This window comes from Cydia splendana, chromosome 21 (genome assembly GCF_910591565.1).
Source record: "Cydia splendana chromosome 21, ilCydSple1.2, whole genome shotgun sequence".
Lineage (NCBI taxonomy): Eukaryota > Metazoa > Arthropoda > Insecta > Lepidoptera > Tortricidae > Cydia > Cydia splendana.
This window is the reverse complement of record NC_085980.1, coordinates 13442756-13464864: the sequence shown is the minus strand read 5'-3', so window position 1 is coordinate 13464864 and position 22109 is coordinate 13442756. Positions and strand designations below refer to the sequence as shown.

The 22109-nt window shown below is 37.0% G+C and overlaps 1 protein-coding gene across 1 annotated transcript in view; it reads left to right on the top strand.

Moving 5' to 3' along the window:
• Window positions 1-19957, top strand: part of LOC134801050 (uncharacterized) — a 230117-nt gene extending 210160 nt beyond the window's left edge. Inside the window, exon 7 of the mRNA XM_063773577.1 lies at window positions 19856-19957. The gene's annotated coding sequence lies outside the window, so the exon portion shown is untranslated. The remainder of the gene's footprint in view (window positions 1-19855) is intronic.
• The last annotated feature ends 2152 nt before the right edge of the window (window positions 19958-22109 follow it).

Genomic DNA, 22109 nt, shown 5'->3' with positions numbered 1-22109 from the left:
GTAGTAGTTTATGCGAATTTTAATATTAAAACGAATAAAGATCGCTGCTCCTAAATTTAGTCAATAAATCTCCTTTTTTTAAATCATTTAATACATCTGTGCCAAAATATGCGTATACACGAGTTATTTACCCCGATTGGGAATTAAAAACAAACACACACACACCGTCTCCGCACTGTCGTATAACAAAAAAAAATCCTACTACACTTTACATCCACTGGCTCTAGAATGACCCGCTCCGCTCTGCATTCAATTAACCACCACCGTAAATACATCATTTCGCTCGAGCTCACAAAGAGCGTTATCAGCGACGAGAGCAGTGGCCATCAATGAAATCCCTCGGAAGAATATAATGACGCAGTGATCTCGGGTTGTGTTGGATAGATAATGACGTCCAGGGCTTGGAACAAGTCATGGGTGAAAACTGATGTGTTGCCACTCTCTCGCACTTTTAAATTACGTAAGTGTGACAGGGAGGCAACACGTCGAACGTGGTAGGCCCTCTGAGTGGACGAACGAGCGGCGCCGACCAGCGTACATGTTTTATATTTTATTTTATGGTTCTCTACCTTGTCATATCCTCATGACTAAGAGACGTGACGACTGTGGACATTCTTCACCAGTGCGTCGGTCTAGCGTGAGGCATCTTTAAATCAACTTTGCTCAGGTGTCCGGATGGTAGGAACTAAATTTTGAGCTGTACCTCATCATTGGCCACATCATCTGTTGTAGGTACTTGTTGGGGAGCTTGTGGGTTTATGGGGTCCCGAATCGCCGTTGATGGCTATAAAGTCCTATAACAGCGCGGCATTTCTTGCCACATCGATCGCACACATAACGCGAAGACTTTTCCGCTTAAAGCTCCCCAGCCAGTCATCGTCATGCTTTGAAGTTCCGACTTTAATGTCATGAAGCCACTCCGGTCTCATTTCGGCGCGTTTCTCCCAACCCTCGGTCCAAATGCCAAAAATGTCCATGTCACGCTTACAGGAGTCCTTAAGCCGTAGAGTTGGGCGCCCAACACGAGAATCCCAATATACGAAAATCCTCCTCTTCTTCAACCTAGCGTTTTCCTGGCCTAGCGCCAGGGTCCGCTTTCCTGCTCAGTCTTCTCCACTTTGCCCGGTCTTCGGCATCCTTAGGTGTGAGATTGTTCTCTTGCATGTCTGCTGTCACGACGTCCAGCCTGCGCTTCTTAGGCCTACCGCGGCCGCGTGACCTTGGACAGTGAGATTGAGGCATCTATTTCCGACGTAGTCTCCCGGTCTGCGGCGTATATGGCCATACCATCGGAGGCGACTTTCCTGCAGCTTATCCGCTACGTCACGGATTCCAAGGCTGCCACGGATGTCTTCGTTACGTATACGATCTAGTCGCGTAACGCCACACATCCATCGCAACATCTATCATCATCCCAATATACGAGAATGATTCCAAAAAATATTCACTACAAAATATTCGTCTGTCTGTACATTGGACCACCGTCAGCTCCCAGCCGTCCCATTTACTCGCAAACCATGGATAATATAATTCGCTGATTATATCTTTTTCTTATTTTGTCAACACTACACTGCTTCCACGGTTCAGTGAAATGACGGACTCAATTCAAGACCCTCATTTCATGTAATCTTCTTTCGGGATTTCCACATTTTGTTTTATGGTATTTGGTCACCACTCAAAGAGGTCTTTAGGACTGGTAATTTTATGAAACATGTAAGATTATTACCTACTTTTGTCCACCTCTTCAGTTTTTATTTAGGATCTTTAAAATCAGAATATTTGCGTATCTGCATGTGTCCTGGAGGTGCCTACAAGTCAAGAGGTCACTTAACTATGTCTTTTATTGAAACGGTCAGGAGAAAAAGATAATATACCTTGTTTTATAGCTGAAGAAAAGTATAATTTGCTTATAAAATTCATCAACGTTGTTATTAGTTACACCTGCAAATTCAAAATGTATGTTACACGTGCTTTGACTTATACTACTCTTTGGCTTAGACTTTTCAATTCACCCACTCAAATTAGATATTTTTATGGTGCGTCCACACTACAGTTAACTTTTAACACTACTGTGTTGCACAGTGTGACTACAGTGTTGCTACAATGTTACTACATTAAGTAAGTTACTTTACTTTATGTTAAGTTACTTTATTTTACCGTGTAGCACATTGTTGCTTTACAAAATATAAGACACTTAGCTATAAATTTTGTAAGTTTCTATTATTACTGCAAAAAACCTACATAATATTTATAATATGTGTTGGACGTGTACCTTCATAAATCTGCAATCAATTAATTTCGTTCAAGCAGTATCCCGGAACATAATTTGTTCTCGGTCTATGTTTCTTGGGCGTAATCCTAAATTTCCCGCCGTCGTTTTTACGAGCCCTCGAAGTAAGGATAGTTTACTTGCGTCAGTTGGTGTACAATGCAAGTATGTATTAAAAAGTAGTTAGGGTTTTTGCACAGACCACCTTAAGAGCCCATCAACGTGCGTAGCGCCACTGCTAAATAATCGTGATTATTTAAGTTTAACGAAAGATATTTAAACAAGGGGGCCGCTACGTACTGTATTTTGTATTTAAGTACCTTTTGAATACATCAAACTACTTTTTATGTTGCTGGATTCGTCGATCTATGAACTCAAAACAGAAACGGCCGTTTTAACTTTGGAAGCATAGATTGACGAATCCAGCTACCTGCCAGTACACCACCTGAAAGAATGACTAAATCCGTCGTTGGGGGCACTTCTTGTTCGCTTAGCCTACTAGACCCTTTTCATATAGGTGCGCGCACGCTTACTTCATTTACGCCCATAGTTACGGGCCCGTTTCTCAAAAGCTTGTAACTTGTAATACAAGCGTATAAGGTATAAGTAAGCGTTCAGTATAAGGAGTTACAAATAAACTTTACGTATATATAAAACTACTTATAATAAAATTAAAACCTAACTCAAAATACATCTAAATAAGGCCCCCGCGGCATTGTGCCAGAGATGCTGGCAGCATTCCCTTGCTGATTAGTAATACTTATGCGCTGCGAGAGAAAGCTGCCAGCTCTCTGTTCACCCGTAGTATCGCTGAGCTTTTTGCTTAGTTCCTTAAAAAATAGTTAGTAAATATTATTTAATAGCAACTAAATATTAATATTTACAAGCTAAATAAAAGCTTGAAACAATTATAGTATTTTAATTTATACAGTACGCAGTGTACTCGCATTTAAGGGAGCAACCTAAGGTCCAATTTTTATTACCAGAGAAAAATAGTCTACGGCTACTGCGGCCTTTGAATTATCGGCCTAATGATCTGGCCTGCCGACGATAAAGTACTTTGTTAATAAACACATAAAATGTTATGTGCTTATTAACGTTAGATGTTTCTTTTTTATTGATTGAACTTGATTTTTATTCATTATATACAAAGACTTGTAAGTATTACCTCACTATGTATACTAGCCGTAACATTTAATGTGACGTTCGGATTGCGACTGCAGCTGCACTACTGCCGCAGTATTTCTGAGCGACATTACTGCCGTAAATATCAAAAACCGGGCAAGTGCGAGTCGGACTCGCGCACGAAGGGTTCCGTACCATAATACAAAAAAAAATCGAAAAAAAAAGCAAAAAAAAAAACGGTCACCCATCCAAGTACTGACCACTCCCGACGTTGCTTAACTTTGGTCAAAAATCACGTTTGTTGTATGGGAGCCCCATTTAAATCTTTATTTTAATCTGTTTTTAGTATTTGTTGTTATAGCGGCAACAGAAATACATCATCTGTGACAATTTCAACTGTCTAGCTATCACGGTTCGTGAGATACAGCCTGGTGACAGACAGACGGACGGACGGACGGACGGACGGACGGACGGACGGACGGACGGACGGACGGACGGACGGACGGACGGACGGACAGCGAAGTCTTAGTAATAGGGTCCCGTTTTACCCTTTGGGTACGGAACCCTAAAAACGATATTTCTGTTCGAATTTTTGACATTCGCGGCAATAATGCGGCAGTATTGTCGCACTGCAGTCGACTGCAGCAGTATTGCAACGCATTACTGTAGGAAACGTCAAGTTTCATATAAAGTTACGATAAATTGCCATTTTGACATTTCCTGCAGTAATGCAGTCAACTGCAGTAATATTACCGCTGCTAGCAATACTACATAACGAGATTAAATAATAAAAGACCATTAAAAAATAAATAACATGTAAGGGTCACTGAACCATTTGCTACAGTCAAGTGTAAATATATGGGTTCTATATATGTATATATGTTCTATATATGTTTTTTTTGTATTATGGTACGGAACCCTTCGTGCGCGAGTCCGACTCGCACTTGCCCGGTTTTTGATATTTACGGCAGTAATGTCGCTCAGAAATACTGCGGCAGTAGTGCAGCTGCAGTCGGAATCCGAAAGTCACATTAAATGTTACGGCTAGTATACATAGTGAGGTAATACTTACAAGTCTTTGTCATGAATAAAAACTGACATTTTTTTGGGACACATTTTTTTTTATTTTTAAATAAGTAGAAGTAACCCAAAAGTTGATGGATTTTCAAAAATAAATGGTACACTTTTAAGTGAAAATGCTCATTTAGGTATCTATCGTGCCTCTCGCCGCGCCAATGCTAGTACGAGCGAAATGAACGATAACTAAATAACATGATTCAAATATCATTAGGTATGATGTCAGTTTACGTCCGAATGGGCCTTAAAGTAAAGCAAGATAGATATCGGAGCGCGCATGAAGAGTCGATACGACACTGACTGCCGTATTCGAACTTCAAGATATTCACAAGAGACGACACGTACTAGATCTATTCTAGATATGTTATAGCTTAGATATCAACTAGTTCTCTTTTGCAGCGCAATTCGGACAACCAATGTCACTTTTACGTTAGATAGAGTAAGATATCTATTAGATGTGAATTGGATCTCTAAGTCATATCCTGCGGAAATCGTTCAAAAGTATCTCCAGAATCGCGCAATGTAAAATTTGACAGGTTAGATCTTAAACATATCGTTATCGTATCTTGGTGATGTCTAAAAGATGTCTAATATATGTCTATTTCAAAATCCGAATCGGGCCCTGAGCCAAGGATTATCGCAAAATCAATCCGAAAAGGTCCAACGAATAACTAGTTCCAGTTCTGTTTCATTTCCCTCGAGATTTGAATTCTCTGGATCCCTTTTGGAGTTTTCTTGATCGTTCAGTTTTTGCTGTGTTAGGGGTAGGGTTAAAGTGGTTTTGTACAAATCTGAATAAGATGTTGAAATGTTTTCTTTCAGATCGTTAAGTCGTTTTTTCAACAAATATGGTACCCTCGTCCTCAGTTAGTTGACAATTTATATATCTTATACCTTTAAAAGTTTAAACGAGCAATTCTTTGTTTATTTATATATTTCGGGGATCTCGGACACGGTTCTAACGATTTCGATGAAATTTGCTATATCGGGGTTTTCGGGGGCGAAAAATCGATCCAGCTAGGTCTTATCCCTGGGAAAACGCGCATTTTTGAGTTTTTATTTCCGAGCAAAACTCGGTCGCCCAGATATTATATTATAAAGTCCACTGATAGCGTCTAGGGGGTAACTGGGTACAGAACGGATAACATAAACAATGTTTTTTTACTATGAACTAATCTAATTAGTGGAAAAAGACTTGTAAATCCTGATTCAAAGATTGTTAAAAGTAAATACACTGTTGTCAGCCATGTTAATATAATTGGGGAATATTTCTTTTGACTTATCTTAACCCACCTGTCGCTAGTTATCCCATTTGACGCTAGAGTTGCTTTTATAATCTATTTTCAAGATTATGTATCTAATAATGCACTTTATCCCCCAATAAGCTACCAAGAAAGCAGAACTTATCCAAAATGGCCTCATATTCTTGCAATTTCCAGCACATCGCCTGTTTCATTGGCCGGGAGCGAACAGCTGCTGAGTAAACTTCAAAGAAATGGCTTCTTAACTTGAAGTTAAATACTGAACCGAAAGGTCATAATTCCATGAAAATATTGCGGCACTTACGACTTTCTAGATACCATACAAAGTAGAATTTCAGAACTAAAACGTCGGAACTATGTAACGTTACTATGGCTTTTAGGATTTTCTTCTATTGGTGACACAGAACGTTTATTACACAGTTTGACGTTGATTAAATTATAACAGTTTCAAAGTAATAGGGAACCTTATTAGTTTTTCTCGGGAACTACGGTACTCATGCTAGAGTGAAGGAAATGTATACAGACGTTTTATAATATATTAAGAATATAACAGAATAAAATTAAATAGAACGTACATATAAAATATGATACGACATGCGACATAGATTCATGAAATCTAGCGTGGATTTTCTACAAAAAATATCGCACAAATCTCGTGAATTTTATTATTCTGGACATAATTAATGTTGTGGACCTCTACTAAACTTTTTTTTATATTCAAGTCTTAAGGGGTTAAACATTTTTTTAACTTATGGTTTCTACACGGAACAAGTTTAGTAAATACTAGTCGGATTTGAAATGTTAAGATAATCGTGCGATTTTGTCCGACAAAAGTCGACACTACAAAAATGTCAAGATGAATTTCGTCCCAGACTAATTTCGACGCTTTGTATCATCGCCCACACTGCTAATTGTACATCGGTGGACCTTATGCCTTTTGTAATAAGGTCCACCGATGTAGGTAGTGTAGGTGCAGTTAGGAGTGTTGCTGTTTGTACGAGCCAGGATGTTTTTGGCTTTGTGTTAGTCCTAACAGATTAACTTCTGTATTGATCTGACGGCTCGATAACTGGATCTAAAATAATCAGAGCCCACAGCCCGCAGATTCCTTTTTGAGCGATCGGTTATATTACAGAAATGACGGGTAGGTACATAAAATTTGCAATCTTAGTGGAATTTGAGTGAGAAATCTCACATCATATGGGTAAGAATTAGAGAGAGAGAGTGAAGGAGAGAGAGATAGAGAGAGAGAGAGAGATAAAGAATAAGGATCTCAGCACACGGCGTCGTTACGTAAGAGACGCGTAAGCGTATCATAAAAACGTTACGAGTAGAGATGAGGCGCGTAGAGTTCTGCCTCATAATTTTATAAGTGAAATATCATTAGTTGAACTCATGGCGTTTGTTCTCTTTTATTCAATATTTGCTAGTTTTAAAATTACCTCGCTTTTACCCCAATCATCATCTCAGCCATAAGACGTCCACTGCTGAACATAGGCCTCCCCCTTGGACCTCCATACGTTTACCCCAATGCACATTGGGAAATGTTATTTTTGCGTATACTCTTTAATGTATACCTGACGACCGGTTTGGCCTAGTGGGTAGTGACCCCGCCTGTGAACCGACGGTCCTGGGTTCGAATCCCGGTAAGTCATGAGTCAGTTTTTTCCTGAGTCATGGGTGTTTTCTATCTATATAAGTAAGTATATCGTCGCCGGGTAGCCATATTACAAGCTTTGCTTAGTTTGGGGCTAGGTTGTTCTGTATAAGATGTCCCCAGATATTTATTTATTTATTTTATTTACCTAACAGTATTTTTAATACCTTGTATAGTTGTATACCTAATCTTATTCCATGAAATTGGATACTAGGTATTCGTTCACTCATCCAATAAAATAGTTCCAAGTAAATTATTGTGACTCCTCGAGATTAAAAGTACGGACTTACCCACATCGCATCAACGTCTTCAACCTCTGCTTTGCGGGGACCAGAGACAGGTAATTAAATAAAGTCGTCATAACTCGTCGAACGGTATTCAGATAAATTAAAAGGATTTCCGGTTGAGTTTCAAAATGGCGATGGCGTCTCGATGATATTTTTTTGGTTGCTCGTTAATGTTGCTTAAAGTGTAATATTGGTGGCTTATTATGCAGTAGGTAAGCTAATGTCTACAGTTAATGAACAATTAATCTTGAAACGCGTTTAATCATTCTTTAGTAAACACCCGGCAATAAGTACATCGTGGCTATTTGTAAAGTATAGCTATCGCTTTACTAAAGAGGCCCACAGATTACCAGTTTGCCGGACGATATCAGCCAGTCAGTTATTCGGAACTGTAAAATTTTGCGTTTAACTGACTGGCCGATATCGTCCGGCAAACTGGTAATCAGTGGGCCCCTTGAGCAATCATTGTCCAACATACAACGCCATCCTCTAGTCTACGACCACATTTTTGATATTGTTGAAATAGACGTACGTAAATTAAAAAAATCATAATAAAATATGTATAAGTGCCACAGTAACAGATGCCATTATTCTTTAAACAAGTGATCTGAACTAAACTATTCATATTATTTTTTCGACGATTATTGTCATTGCTGCCGATCTAGCTGTCAATTTCCTTAGACACCTTATGTAAAGGTCCCGTTGAAGTTTATTTTTTTGTATAACAGCAACAAGGACACACGTTTAACAGTCTTCATCGTTACATTATCTCTGACTATACCAATTTCCCCTTTAATCCTTTAACTAGAAAAGAAGCTAAATAAAATTGAGATATTTTCCAAGTCGCACCATTTTTACACACACATTTCTAAACTAAGTCATGTTTTGTTAAGGTCCAAAATGCATTGGAATCTGTGATTATGTGAGTCTTATTGGGAAATGCAAGTATTATATGATCTGTGGTTTCGTTGTGGTTTCGTGTAGGGAAGTCATTAAAGGAATGCAATGGACGAACTCTTTTGTCGGTCTGTTCTCAAAGGAAAACCTTTGGAGAATTATAAAGACGAAATATTTTATACTTAAAGGCTTGGTTTTGTAGTGTTTTAAATGCAGGATTGTTCTATCAAAATGCATTGGAATCTGCACTGAAAAAATGCCTTGGTTGATTTTACGAAATTTTTATTGGTTGATTTCAGTTTTGTAAAATTTAGTAGAATTATAGTTAATATCACAAAACCTGCAAGATTGAAGTTACGAAACATACTTGGGTTGCCGTCTTAAACAAGTACTTTTGTAAATTTCAGCTACACGATATCTAAAACTTACCAAACTATAGGAGTACACTCTACAAAACTTCTAGTTTAGTAAATAATACAAAATCTGTTTGTACATTTTGCACACAAAATACGTAATACTTACCGAACTAATTACGTAATATTTACAAAACTGTAAGTTTAGTAAATAATACTAAATTTCTTTGTAGATATTAGCAAACACAAATGTTAAACTTACCAAACTGTATAAGTAAAACTTACAAACTATTACTTTAGTAAATAATACTAAATCTCTTTGAGAATTTTAGCTAACCAGTTTGGTAAACTTACCAAACTGTATAAGTAAAACTTACAAAACTATTATTTTAGTAAAAAATACCAAATCTCCTTGAGAATTTTAGCAAACCAGTTTGGTAAACTTACCAAACTGTATAAGTGAAACTTACAAAACTATTACTTTAGTAAAAAATACCAAATCTCCTTGAGAATTTTAGCAAACCAGTTTGGTAAACTTACCAAACTGTATAAGTGAAAATTACAAAACTATTACTTTAGTAAAAAATACCAAATCTCTTTGAGAATTTTAGGAAAACAGTTTGGTAAACTTACCAAACTGTATAAGTAAACCTTACAAAACTATTACTTTAGTAAATAATACTAAATCTCCTTGAGAATTTTAGCAAACCAGTTTGGTAAACTTACCAAACTGTATAAGTAAAACTTACAAAACTATTACTTTAGTAAAAAATACCAAATCTCTTTGAGAATTTTAGCAAAACAGTTTGGTAAACTTACCAAACTGTATAAGTAAACCTTACAAAACTATTACTTTAGTAAATAATACTAAATCTCCTTGAGAATTTTAGCAAATCAGTTAGGTAAACTTACCAAACTGTATAAGTAAAACTTACAAAACTATTACTTTAGTAAATAATACTAAATCCCCTTGGCAATTTTAGCAAACCAGTTTGGTAAACTTACCAAACTGTATAAGTAAAACTTACAAAACTATTACTTTAGTAAATAATACTAAATCCCCTTGACAATTTTAGCAAACCAGTTTGGTAAACTTACCAAACTGTATAAGTAAAACTTACAAAACTATTACTTTAGTAAATAATACTAAATCCCCTTGACAATTTTAGCAAACCAGTTTGGTAAACTTACCAAACTGTATAAGTAAAACTTACTAAACTATTACTTTAGTAAATAACCAGATTTATAATTAACTTTCCCGCGTTAATATCTCTTTAAATATTGTTCCTAGCGAAAAATTTAACGGAATCTTTCTTGTAGGCAATTTTATGCAGATTACTTATCTAATAGAACATTTTTGGCTATGAGCCACCGTTTACGAAAAACTAAAAACAGGGACCTTTAAAGTCAAATATCTCACTTCCGGTCAAGAATTCGATCAAACAACTGGCAAATTCGGATTCAGCGGGGTCTAATTAGGTTAAAAAAAACAACGGGTTGCACTCCGGGAGTGCCGACAGAAGTGAAAACTCAATAACTAGTCCAAAATGTTTGCAGCACTACCTATGTATAATTGACCCATCCTCCTTTCTATTGAAAAACTTTAGTTCCGAAATTGCTGGCCAGTGAACTTAAATTTGTAGCGTTAATTGTTTAAAATTCGAATAGAAATTGTAAAGTTACCTTGCAGACCTCGCATCTAAATATATTTGGTCATGATATTTTGAGTTTTATTCACCAATACTAGAGTTCCCTTTTATTAGCGATTTCATCAAGATGAGACTTTATTGAATTATTGAATTATATTGGAGTGATATAAAGTTGAATGTAACTGTGAGATTTTCGTATTTCAGCCCGTACAAGATTAGAAAATTGAGCTTTATTGCTTAATATAAAAGTCCAGTTTTAAATAATTGACCTGATTATGATACGTTATGACTAAAGTTCTTTGGTGAATAACATTGTCCGTCACACATGACATAAGTCACGCAAGCGCCCTGCGCCGCCTACATGAAACAGCAGGCTCAGGCATACATTTTCGCCGTGCGGTAGAAAGAGACTAGACGCCTTACGCGTTACGCGTTACGCTGTCCCGAGTTTATCATTTTTTCCCCACCTCAAAAAGTGCTTAGCGCCGCTAAAGAAGTTTTCACTTCAAAAACCCGGTTGCCAAAAAGTAACCACTCAACCGTCCGGCCCGCGAGACTGTTTTCCTGTCAACCGTCCGGGTTTTTTTAGCGACGCACGCCCCGCGCAGCGCATTCACAACTTTCTACAAAAATTATGACTACACTGCCATCTACATTTTTTTAGAGCTAACTACTTTATTAGGCTACGTTGTCCCATCAAGAGAATTAGGAAATAATGCCGAAATATTCCGTTAGATGGCTCTGAAATCAATTCTTTCTTCCACCCCTTATATATTATATAGGATAGTAAGGTTCCCGCGGACGGTTAAGAGCATATTTTTAGGGTTCCGTACCCAAAGGGTAAAACGGGACCCTATTACTAAGACTTCGCTGTCCGTTCGTCTGTCACCAGGCTGTATCTCACAAACCGTGATAGCCGATAACCTATATCTGTCCCTGCTCATTGGAAAACGAATAAAACAGTTTTAGAGCTGCGTTTTGCTTTGCGATAGTTGCGTCCGTTATGCGCGAATATGTTATCGTATGTCGCCCCCTCTTTGTCATCGTTTTTAGGGTTCCGTTCCCAAAGGGTAAAACGGGACCCTATTACTAAGACTCCGCTGTCCGTCCGTCCGTCCGTCTGTCACCAGGCTGTATCTCACGAACCGTGATAGCTAGACAGTTGAAATTTTCACAGATGATGTATTTCTGTTGCCGCTATAACAACAAATACTAAAAACAGAATAAAATAAAGATTTAAATGGGGCTCCCATACAACAAACGTGATTTTTGACCAAAGTTAAGCAACGTCGGGAGTGGTCAGTACTTGGATGGGTGACCGTTTTTTTTTGCTTTTTTTTTGTTTTTTTTTTTATATGGTACGGAACCCTTCGTGCGCGAGTCCGACTCGCACTTGCCCGATTTTTTTTCGGATACTATGCTATCGTCGGACGGTCAAGTTGATTAGCCAGTCGAAGTCGAATTTTACAAAAATAAGACCAGTCTATATGGGAGCCCCACTGAAATCTTTATTTTATTCTGTTTTTAGTATTTGTTGTTATAGCGGCAACAGAAATACATCATCTGTGAAAATTTCAACTATCACGGTTCGTGAGATACAGCCTGGTGACAGACGGACGGACGGACGGACAGCGGAGTCTTAGTAATAGGGTCCCGTTTTACCCTTTGGGAACGGAACCCTAAAAACGATGACAAAGAGGGGGCGACATACGATAACATAGTCGCGCATAACGGACGCAACTATCGCAAAGCAAAACGCAGCTCTAAAACTGTTTTATTCGTTTTCCAATGAGCAGGGACAGATATAGGTTATCGGCTAACGAAAGAGCGAGATAGAGATAAAAACGAAACGAAACGGATTGAGCTTTGTTCAGGTAAACGCTAGCGCGCGCTTTTTACCAGGCATATTCAAAAACTTCAATGTTCGTTAGACAAATAAGTGCTTTATTTTATAAGCATTAGAGTTTAAATTAAGGAATCTTTTAATGCGTAAAATTAAAGGAAGTAGCGTCAGTTGAATAACGTTAAAAATGATTCACGGCGCTTAACGAACACTCGCTAGCATCACGAATTGAGGGCCATTTTATGTGTGACCTATCGATTTATCTTTATAAAGTACTGAAGTTAGGGGTCAAGTTATATTAGACATTTGTGAGACGATGCAGATTAGGTTTTTATGAAATGTGAATTGCGTGTTGTACGTTTTATTTGTTAGTTCAATGCGATTTCGTTTCGTTTCGTTCGACACACACAGGGAATCCAGTTATTTTAGAAACTGTTTTTGAAAACCCATCAGTTTGTCACTGACATAAACGCCGTCGAGAACGTAATTTACTTTCTAATCTTTCTATACATCTCACTCGCACTCGCATATTTGTGCAAACGGGATGTATAGAAAGTAAATTACGTTCTCGACGGCGTTTATGTCAGTGACAAACTGATGGTAACCCTACAGTTACGTGATTAAAAAAACGGTTACGTTTCGTTTCACGGAAAAACTCGAAACGACCCAGCTCTAAAGCATACATAGGGACAGACAGACAGAGGGAAGCGACTTCGTTTTATACTATGTAGTGATAAACCATAGACTTGTAAATTTGTCTATACCTTAACCCTTTTCTTGGCAACGTAACACCCGTGATACGTGAGGTAAAAAAATCTAACAACTTCATTTTACTACTTAATAAGTTATTCCATATGTTAATCTACCCTCCTATATTTAAACAAAAAATAATGTCAGTGTCAATTATGTAATTAGGAATCGTCAACATGGCGCCACCGAAACAATACATGTCGTTACGTCCCGTATGTGTACCACTTATTTCTTAGATTTCATTTCAATATATTTTCGCATATTTTGCGTTTAATGTCATTTATTATCTATCATTGTGTAAAGATTTAAAAGTTAATTTTAAAACTTAGAACACATAAAAATTTCACGTCCAACGTTGTCGTCAAAATAGATTTACATAAATAAGTTTTTGGCAAAAATTTCATTTTTGGTAAAAGCTTTTATCGCTGACTATACTTTTTTTACGACAGACAACTAATACTCATCGAGACAATTCTAAAAACCCCTAACACAATTAGGTTGCGTTGTTTCATCACAGAGTTCCTATGGCCACCTCCTGTCTCCATCATCAGATCAGCTCGTTGGTACCATAATATTGCATTGTCATCCGATTTATACATGCATGCAAAATTTCAGCTCAATCGGAAACCGGAAAGTGGATCAAATTTAACTTGCAAGATTTGATTACAGACCGACAGACAGACAGACAACGGTCAGGTGAAACTAAATAAAAGCTTTTAATTATTTTTATTTTTGATTGTTTTTACATTTTAAAGGTTTGGCGAAAACGTGTAGTAATAAAATATTTAACCTTTATATTTTTATTAGTTATTTCGATCTTTGAAGCTATTTAAGTATTGTTTTATCATTATATGCCTATCAGGCCTACGCTGCTACGCCGCAGACCGTTCCGCGGAAAAAAATGTTTATGGCGAAATATGCCCTTCTACAATCGTTTTGTCTTTCAAAATATTTATTAGTTTAGCTTTACATTTGCACGTAAGGACTTTTTGTTATGTTTGTTGGAGTTTCACGATGTGAAAATTTTAATGCCTGGTGATTAGGCAATAGACGATTTTCGTGTATTTTGAAGATTTAATGGCCACCTGGTACCTTAAATTGCCTTATACTCGTAGTAGTGATAAACGATGATTTCTGTTAACTAAGATGTAGTATTATTTATATCGAAAACCACATTTGTTTTCTACAAAATACATAACTACTTCATCGAGGACATTGCATTGTATCAAATATGATACATACGTTTTTAAGAAACTGAAAAGCTATGGATTTTTTTCCGTATTTTTTAGTTGCTGAGTAAGCCTAAAAGGTGACAAAAAACTAAGAAAAAAACAGCATTGAAGATATTTTGTCCTTGCCAAGAAAAGGGTTAAGTAATATAGTTGAAAATGGCCAAAACCGACACAGTGGCCACAACCGGGGCATCCTGCCCTACCCTCTTTCCTTGGTAGCTCTAATATTAAGCGCTTAAATTTGTAACGGGCCCTCTTATTAAATTTCCATTAGTTGTACGAAATTTTGGCATGAAGGTGAAGATAAATTGTTACCGAATTACGGCCGAGTCTTTATTATTAATATTAGAAAGCTTGAATGATGGTCTAGACTAGACAAAAAGCTTAAAATAGAATAAGCATACCTACCCAGCTGGCCGTGTAAATTGCTTTTCGGTGAAGAAAAACATCGTAAGGAAACCGGACCTAATACCGATAAGGCCTAGTTTCCCCTGTGAGTTGGAAGGTCAGATAGCAGTCGCTTTCGTAATAAGTATTTATTTATTTATACCTAATATATACCTAATAGACAAACTCGAAGAAGCTATTAAAAGAGCATTTGGAATATTTGGATTCTATATATGTGTAGGTATTTACTGGAAATTGTAACTGTATAATGTGTATTGCGCAATTAGGTACCTACTTACCAAAGTAGACTATTAAAATTAACCCAAAATGTTTTGTAAATTATACAAATTTGACTTTAGTAATGCGTTGGCCGCGAGTGAATGAGTGAAATGGCGAGATATGTTAACAAGCGTGCGCACACGGGACAATACTCACGCTCATTCCCGATTCCCGCCCCGCCCAGCAGTGTTGCCAGTGCTAGGTATCTACACCGCTTATTATTATCCCGCAATACTGCAGATAAAGTAGTGTAAAGTGAAAATATTAACTACTACTAGAGTCAGGCCTATTAATTAATTAATTAATTATGGTTAAATAAATTTAATTCCAACAATAAATGTCACTAATAATATGTATACTTACATCTACTAATGTTGATAAATAATATTGGGAGAATGTGACATTTGGCATGTGACATGTGACTCGCCAAATGTGTACAATCGCTTGCTCGATAGTATTAGAAAAGCAGCTACCACCGCGGGCTTTAAGAATAAATTAAAAATGTTATATATTATAGTATATTATAGTTAGGAAGAGTTCTTTAACCTACCTATTCTAATATAAGTCAAAGTGATGCGAACATGTATTTAATAAATTTATGTATAAATTATGTATAATACCAAAAATGGTAAATAGGTACAGAGGGCCTACCGCAAACGCCGAAGTTGGCAAATTGCGGGCATCTTTCTCTTTTAATCCCATTAAGGCGTAATTATATTGATAGAGAAATTGCCCGCAATTTGCGAACTTCGATTTTCGGAAAAACGAAATAAACCATTAAAACAATAAACATACATTCAAAATAAATTTAAGCTTTAACTAGTAGGTACCCATGCCGTAAGCATACGCATGGAGATTATGGGTTCGAGCTCGAAACACAGCTCGTACCAATGAGTTTCTCGAAATGTTAGAGGAAGTTCATAAGATAAGTATGCCTACACCTATTAGGTGTGTTCAATTTGCTGTGAAACCTTAATCTAACTAAACCAATATTATATTATCTACATATGGTGCAAGTATTAAGATGTTTCATTCCACTTACCCGTCATCAACTACAAATTTTGTAAACATTGTCGTTTTTGAGCTTGAATCGCTGCGTGCTGATTTTTTACTAGTGTAAAATTATTCCTCATGCGGGAAAATAACTCCTGCACGCCGGTTTTGTAAGGTTTCACCATGTTTTTCCCGTTCATCACAAAACACAACGAATATTTAAACGATTTTGCAAAGCTCATTTGGTCTGACCCTAAAGTGATTTTTTTCGGGTGAAGTCGTGCAATTTGGGGCTACCCTGGCAACATTGGCGGCGCTGGCGCAGACGCGCAGACGCCAGTCAGCGACAAGTCGACAACGGCCATTTTGCATCCGCGTTGGTACGAGTTCTGTCGTATTACTGTCCGTATTTTGTCTGTAATAATCTTTTAAAGTAAAAGAGGAGTGTTTTACTGTGCGTGAAAATGGCATCTGAAGAAGATGAAGACAGCCTAAGTTTAGGACTCCAGTATTTGGAAGAATGGGGTTTATCGAAAAGCACCATCAATAATTTTGCTGGTAAGTCTTGCATATATTATATTGCATCATTATACCGTATTTACCTAATTATTTATTAAGAGTGATCAATGTATTGTAGGTACCTATTTCAATTCTCTTTTTTATAATGCAGGGTCCTTTTTTGAGTTTAATTTTACTTGATTTTACTTAGTCTCAAATGTACAAATTCTGGATTAAACTTGTCATGCCCGAGATGTCATGACTTCATGACGATCATGTTTCTTCACTGCATAAAGCTTATTTTCCTATAGTATTATAATTTTGTATAGCGGAATCATAAGAGTTTTGTCCACAAGAATTTGCCATGCAAAAAGTGATTTGTCACACCAACCGCCAACCGCTAGTCTATTTGGCCGCCATTTTGTGCGTCTTTTGGGGTTTACAAAACAGGAAATTTAATTCTACGAAACTCAACTTAAGAAAGTCCTACACTATTTATCTAAGTAAGTACCTAACTAAAATGGCTTCGCTTGTTTTATCTTTCAGATAATGGCATAAGTTTTAAACTTATGGAAAAAATTCAGGATCCCGAGCTGAAAGAGTTGATTCCAAATATAAAGGAGAGAATATTATTCAAGACTGGGCTCGAGAAACTACATCAAATAATCCATGTAAGTAAAGTAAACCTACTCGAGTGTTATTTTGCCGTGTTGAAATGATCTGCATAGAGGCATTCTATAAAGAGGCCTGTGTGTTATAAAAAAACCTGCTAAGGACGAGTCCGACTCGCGCATTGGGGGTTCCAAGTCAATGAAATATACTTGTATTATCAGGTTCATATGTATAAGTACGATCCCAAAGGTTCAAAAACCTCTGAGCAACCTTATGCAACTACTTTATTAAGGCGTGTTGACATATTTTTGGGCACTTTGTCCGTGCATGTATTTCTAACGACTGTACTGTATGTATGTCAGGCCGCATAGTTACAGATAAGGCACCATGTGAGAAGCTGTGTTTTCATATATCTGACACTGACACCTGGCACACTGTGTCACTTTGTATGGATGGAAACACAGGTTCGCATATCTCTGGTGGATGCTCACCCTTACTCGGATTTTTGATCTTATAAGTTTAACAGTCATGTATTTTTGTGTATCTCGCTGTGGCATCATAGCACCCAAGCGAGTGAACAGATTTGTCTGATTTTTTAAATTGAATGTACCTACCGGAGACGGTTGTCAGCTATGTTTAGTGGAAGTAAGAGCAGTCATCTCCATGATATTCAGCGTTCATTGAAACTAGTGACAGGATTTTAGTCAGTATTGAAGCTAAGAATTTCAAATTTTGGTTTCTATTCGTTTTAGTATCATCAAAGAGAATAGATAGTATAGAGGGGTCCTGTCATAGTAAATTTTGTAGTCACAGTAAATTTACTGCCATCTATCAACACCCGACTAAAACTCAAAATGAAAATGTATAAAATTATCAAAAAGATTTATATTTATGTATATGGAGAAATGATTTTATTATTTTTATATCATTTTGACCCATGTTCATTCACTGATATCTATGTGTTAAAATTGTTAAATATGGAACGGTGTCGTCACGCCATCTAGCCGAGCATAGGCTAAAGGTGTGTGCGCCATCTATCCGAGAAGGACTTTTTCTTGATTTCCGAGGCACGTTTTTTTCTTAGACTTTATTCATCTTATACGAAGTTACATATGTCGTTGGTATCATTTTCTCACCACAGAATAAATAATAGTACTAAGTACAGAAGAATCACTCTCTAACATAACGCGTCTGTTATGATCAGCACAGATATGGCCGCTAGGTAGCGACAGCGCCACGCGCGGCTTATGGCAAACCCCAAAATTGGGGCCGAACGGATGTACTTTTAGCTACCTGTAGCAAAGCGACGAAATCGCGGAGTGAGACACGCCTGACACCACTCACTACTTAAATGAGGGTCTCATGATGACCAGCTACTTGTGTTGAGGATGGGAATGGTCATAGAGAAGCTGAAAACGTACACTCGTCTATTCTTAGGGTTCCGTACCAAAAAGGTACAAAAAGAACTCTTATGCCTCAGAGTGTAGTACCTGGCGCAGTATATTATTAGGTCTAACTCGTACTTGCCCATTTGTTTTTGCAGGACACTGCATCTGAAGATACAGATTCAATTAATGGTGATTTGATGGTGCCAAGCTTGTCATCAAGTTCAAGTACCTCTGGAGTAAGCGACCGTTGCGTAGAGAAATCTCCTGTAAGTTTTTATGCTTTTTAATTTAAGTCTACTATATGTTTATCTCTTCTTCCTTTTTAATCTTTTTTTTTATTTCAATATTAGGTACAAATTGATTTGAAACAAATCCTAACAACAACTAATTGTGGTGAACTGTGTCTTGCATCTGCATCTGCAAACAAGCCCCTAGATAATGCATTAAGGAACCAACTATAGATGGTCAAGCAAATCTTGTCAGTAGAAAAAGGCGCGAAATTCAAATTTTCTATGAGACCATATCCCTTCGCGCCTACATTTTTCAAATTTGCCGCCTTTTTCTACTGACAAGATCTGCTTGACCAAGTATAGTTCGAACCGTAGTAGAATATTACATCAAACGTTACAATAAAATGACCAGTCAAGACTTTGATGTATTGTCCGATCAAATAGTAATGCTGTTTCCCTCGGAATGCAAGGTTTTTAGTTTTTTTTGTTGGTAGAAGTACAGTAGATTACTATTAGTAGTACGTAGCAAACTAAAAGTAAAATTTTGTGACACACTCTGGGAATGGAGAGGGCGCTTAACCACGTCCGGTCGACCACAATCAACCGGCTATGGAGGATTTGATGCTATAGGTATACTGTAGACTTTGAAACTCTTTGCAATAATGTTTATATTTCGGGCAAATTCTTTAGGTGAAAGGCCAATTTTTCTTTGACACTGGTATTAGGGTGTCCCTTATATTGCGATTTTGAGAAATTAATAACGCATACCCCCAAAATGTATTTTTATTTATTTAATCGTATGGCATGATTTTACATAATAGACATTGATTTTATTTTATGGTACAAAGTAGGTAAGTCAAGTCAAATATCAACATTTAGACAGTTAGACAGTAGACTTTCAGTAGCATAGCATATATATTATATTTTTTACCCAAAAATACTCAACAAAAATATCAGGCCATTCGTGTAACTCTAACAGTTAGAGTTGGTTTTTAGGTTTGCAACGAGATTTTTTTTTATAATAGTGGGGTAGTGACCCTGCCTATGAAGCCGATGCATGGCCCCAGGTTCAAATCCTGGTAAGGGCATTTATTCGTGTGATGAGCACAGATATTTGTTCCTGAGTCATGGGTGTTTTCTATGTATTAAAGTATTTATAAATATTTATACAGGGTGACCTTAGCCATTGGACAAACCCTGAAATCCCACGTAGGGTTACTTCTCAGAAATGCTCTAATGGTAATATTTTTTTAATTAGAACAAAAGTTAAAAATATAAATTATCAAACAAAAGTTATTTCCAATAATCGACAACAAAAAGAAACATACTGTATTAATCATTGGCAGTGCTTTTGACAACTTGTTTGAAAATGTGCGGCAATGATGACATTTGTCAAACGTCAGAATCTTATTAATGTCATAAATAAAAAAGATAATCAAAACGATCGAAGAAGGTTTCATACTATTTATTACCTCAGGAGCTACTAACACATACAGGTTGCTCCAAAGTAAAAAAATCGTAATTTGTTAATTTTTTCGTAACAGCTACACCGATTGTTATGATACTTTGTATACTGGTTCTAAATACCCTAATGCATATGTACATTTTGGCTTTGTCCAATGGCTAGGGACACCCTGTATATTATATACAGTGTGGAAAGATAAGTCGGGCCCTGGAGGGAAACTACCTTAAATTCTTAAGCTGGCTCATTTTACTTAAAGGAGACATTCCTTTATTTTTATAAAGAAACAAAACTGCATTCAAAGATTTTCTTATTTTCTTCAATTTGGCTTGTCTAAAAAAATCTTGAGTACTAAATATTAGATTTTATGGATATTTTGTATGACAGACGAGTGTAAGACCTAATATTTCTTAGAGAAATGTTATCATTAACAGTAACTGTATCGATTAGTAGAATACAATTGCGAGTATTTATTTTTTGGATATTTTAGTCGGTTCGAGTCCCGGGCGAGGCAAGCGAGTTTTAGAAAATCTTTGAATGCAGTTTTGTTTCTTTTTAAAAATAAAGGAATGTCTCCTTTAAGTAAAATGAGCCAGCTTAAGGATTTAAGGTCGGTTCCCTCCAGGGCCCGACTTATCTTTCCACACTGTATATCGTTGTCTAAGTACCCATCCAAGCTCAATAAGGCTTATATTGTACAAGCCTTATTGAGCTTACCATGGGTCTTAGTCAATTTGTGTAGTAATGTCCCTATTTATTTATTTGTATGGGAAAATCGGGTAAAAGTCAGCACGGGTTACAGTTACAGGAATGGCCTGAAACTTTTTTCTAGAGTGTTTTGGGGTACCTAAACAAAATATGTTTAGGGGGTATGCGTTGTTAATTTCTCATAATCACAATATAAGGGACATCCTATATATAGGCGCTAGTGAGCACGGCGGTGGTCTCTTAAAACGCGTCATATAGCTTTTTCAATAAGTAGTAGTAGTAGTAGTAGTTGTAGTCGTAATAGTAGTAATCATTTTTTTTAGTACGACGGTGGCAAAGAAAAGCACACGGCCTGCCTTATGGTCAGCAGAAACCGTAGCTCTTGCGACTCCAGAAGAATCACGAGCGCTCTGCCTGCTTTTATTGATTTGAGGATTCTTTGTGTTGAGAGCTAGAGACAAATACAGGTCCCTCACTCTTAACACAACGCATCCTCTGGACCTCTGGCGACCGTACTTACCACCAGGAACACAGCACCACATACCTGCAGAGCAAGCTTTATTTGTTGCACCAAAAACTACCTAGGTAACAACAGGCGGTCTTATCTCTAAAAAGTGAATCTCTTATCAGTGAAAATACTGATACAATTTTTTTTTTCAATGTACTTAGGTAACTCCATTTTAAATTCTGCATAGCTTTGTCAGCATAACTGATTTATAGTGCGTCAAGCAAATCTTGTCAATAGCAATGTAAAGCAAACTAAAGTAGGACATCCACATTCCACAGATAAAACACAGATGACACGCGATTTTCGAATTATTCGAACACAGTGTTGCTAACCCGCGATTTTCAAATTTGCCGCCGTTTGCTACTGACAAGATTTGCTTGGCCCAGTATTAATCCAGTAACTTTGTCGAATTTTGTAACCTGGCTCTTTTGCGTCAAATCCGGTAGTTCTGATTTTTTGCAGACTTGTTTATGATGTTGGCCCAATGAATAATCCAAGTTTGTGACTTCGAGCGCCGAACGCAACTTTGTCAAAAATCGAATAAACCGCAATTTTTTTTAGATTTGGGCGATTATAATCCTAAAGTACTAGTTTTTGGTAGTAACTTCCTAGGGCGTTTTTAAAGTAGACTAAATTTGCTACA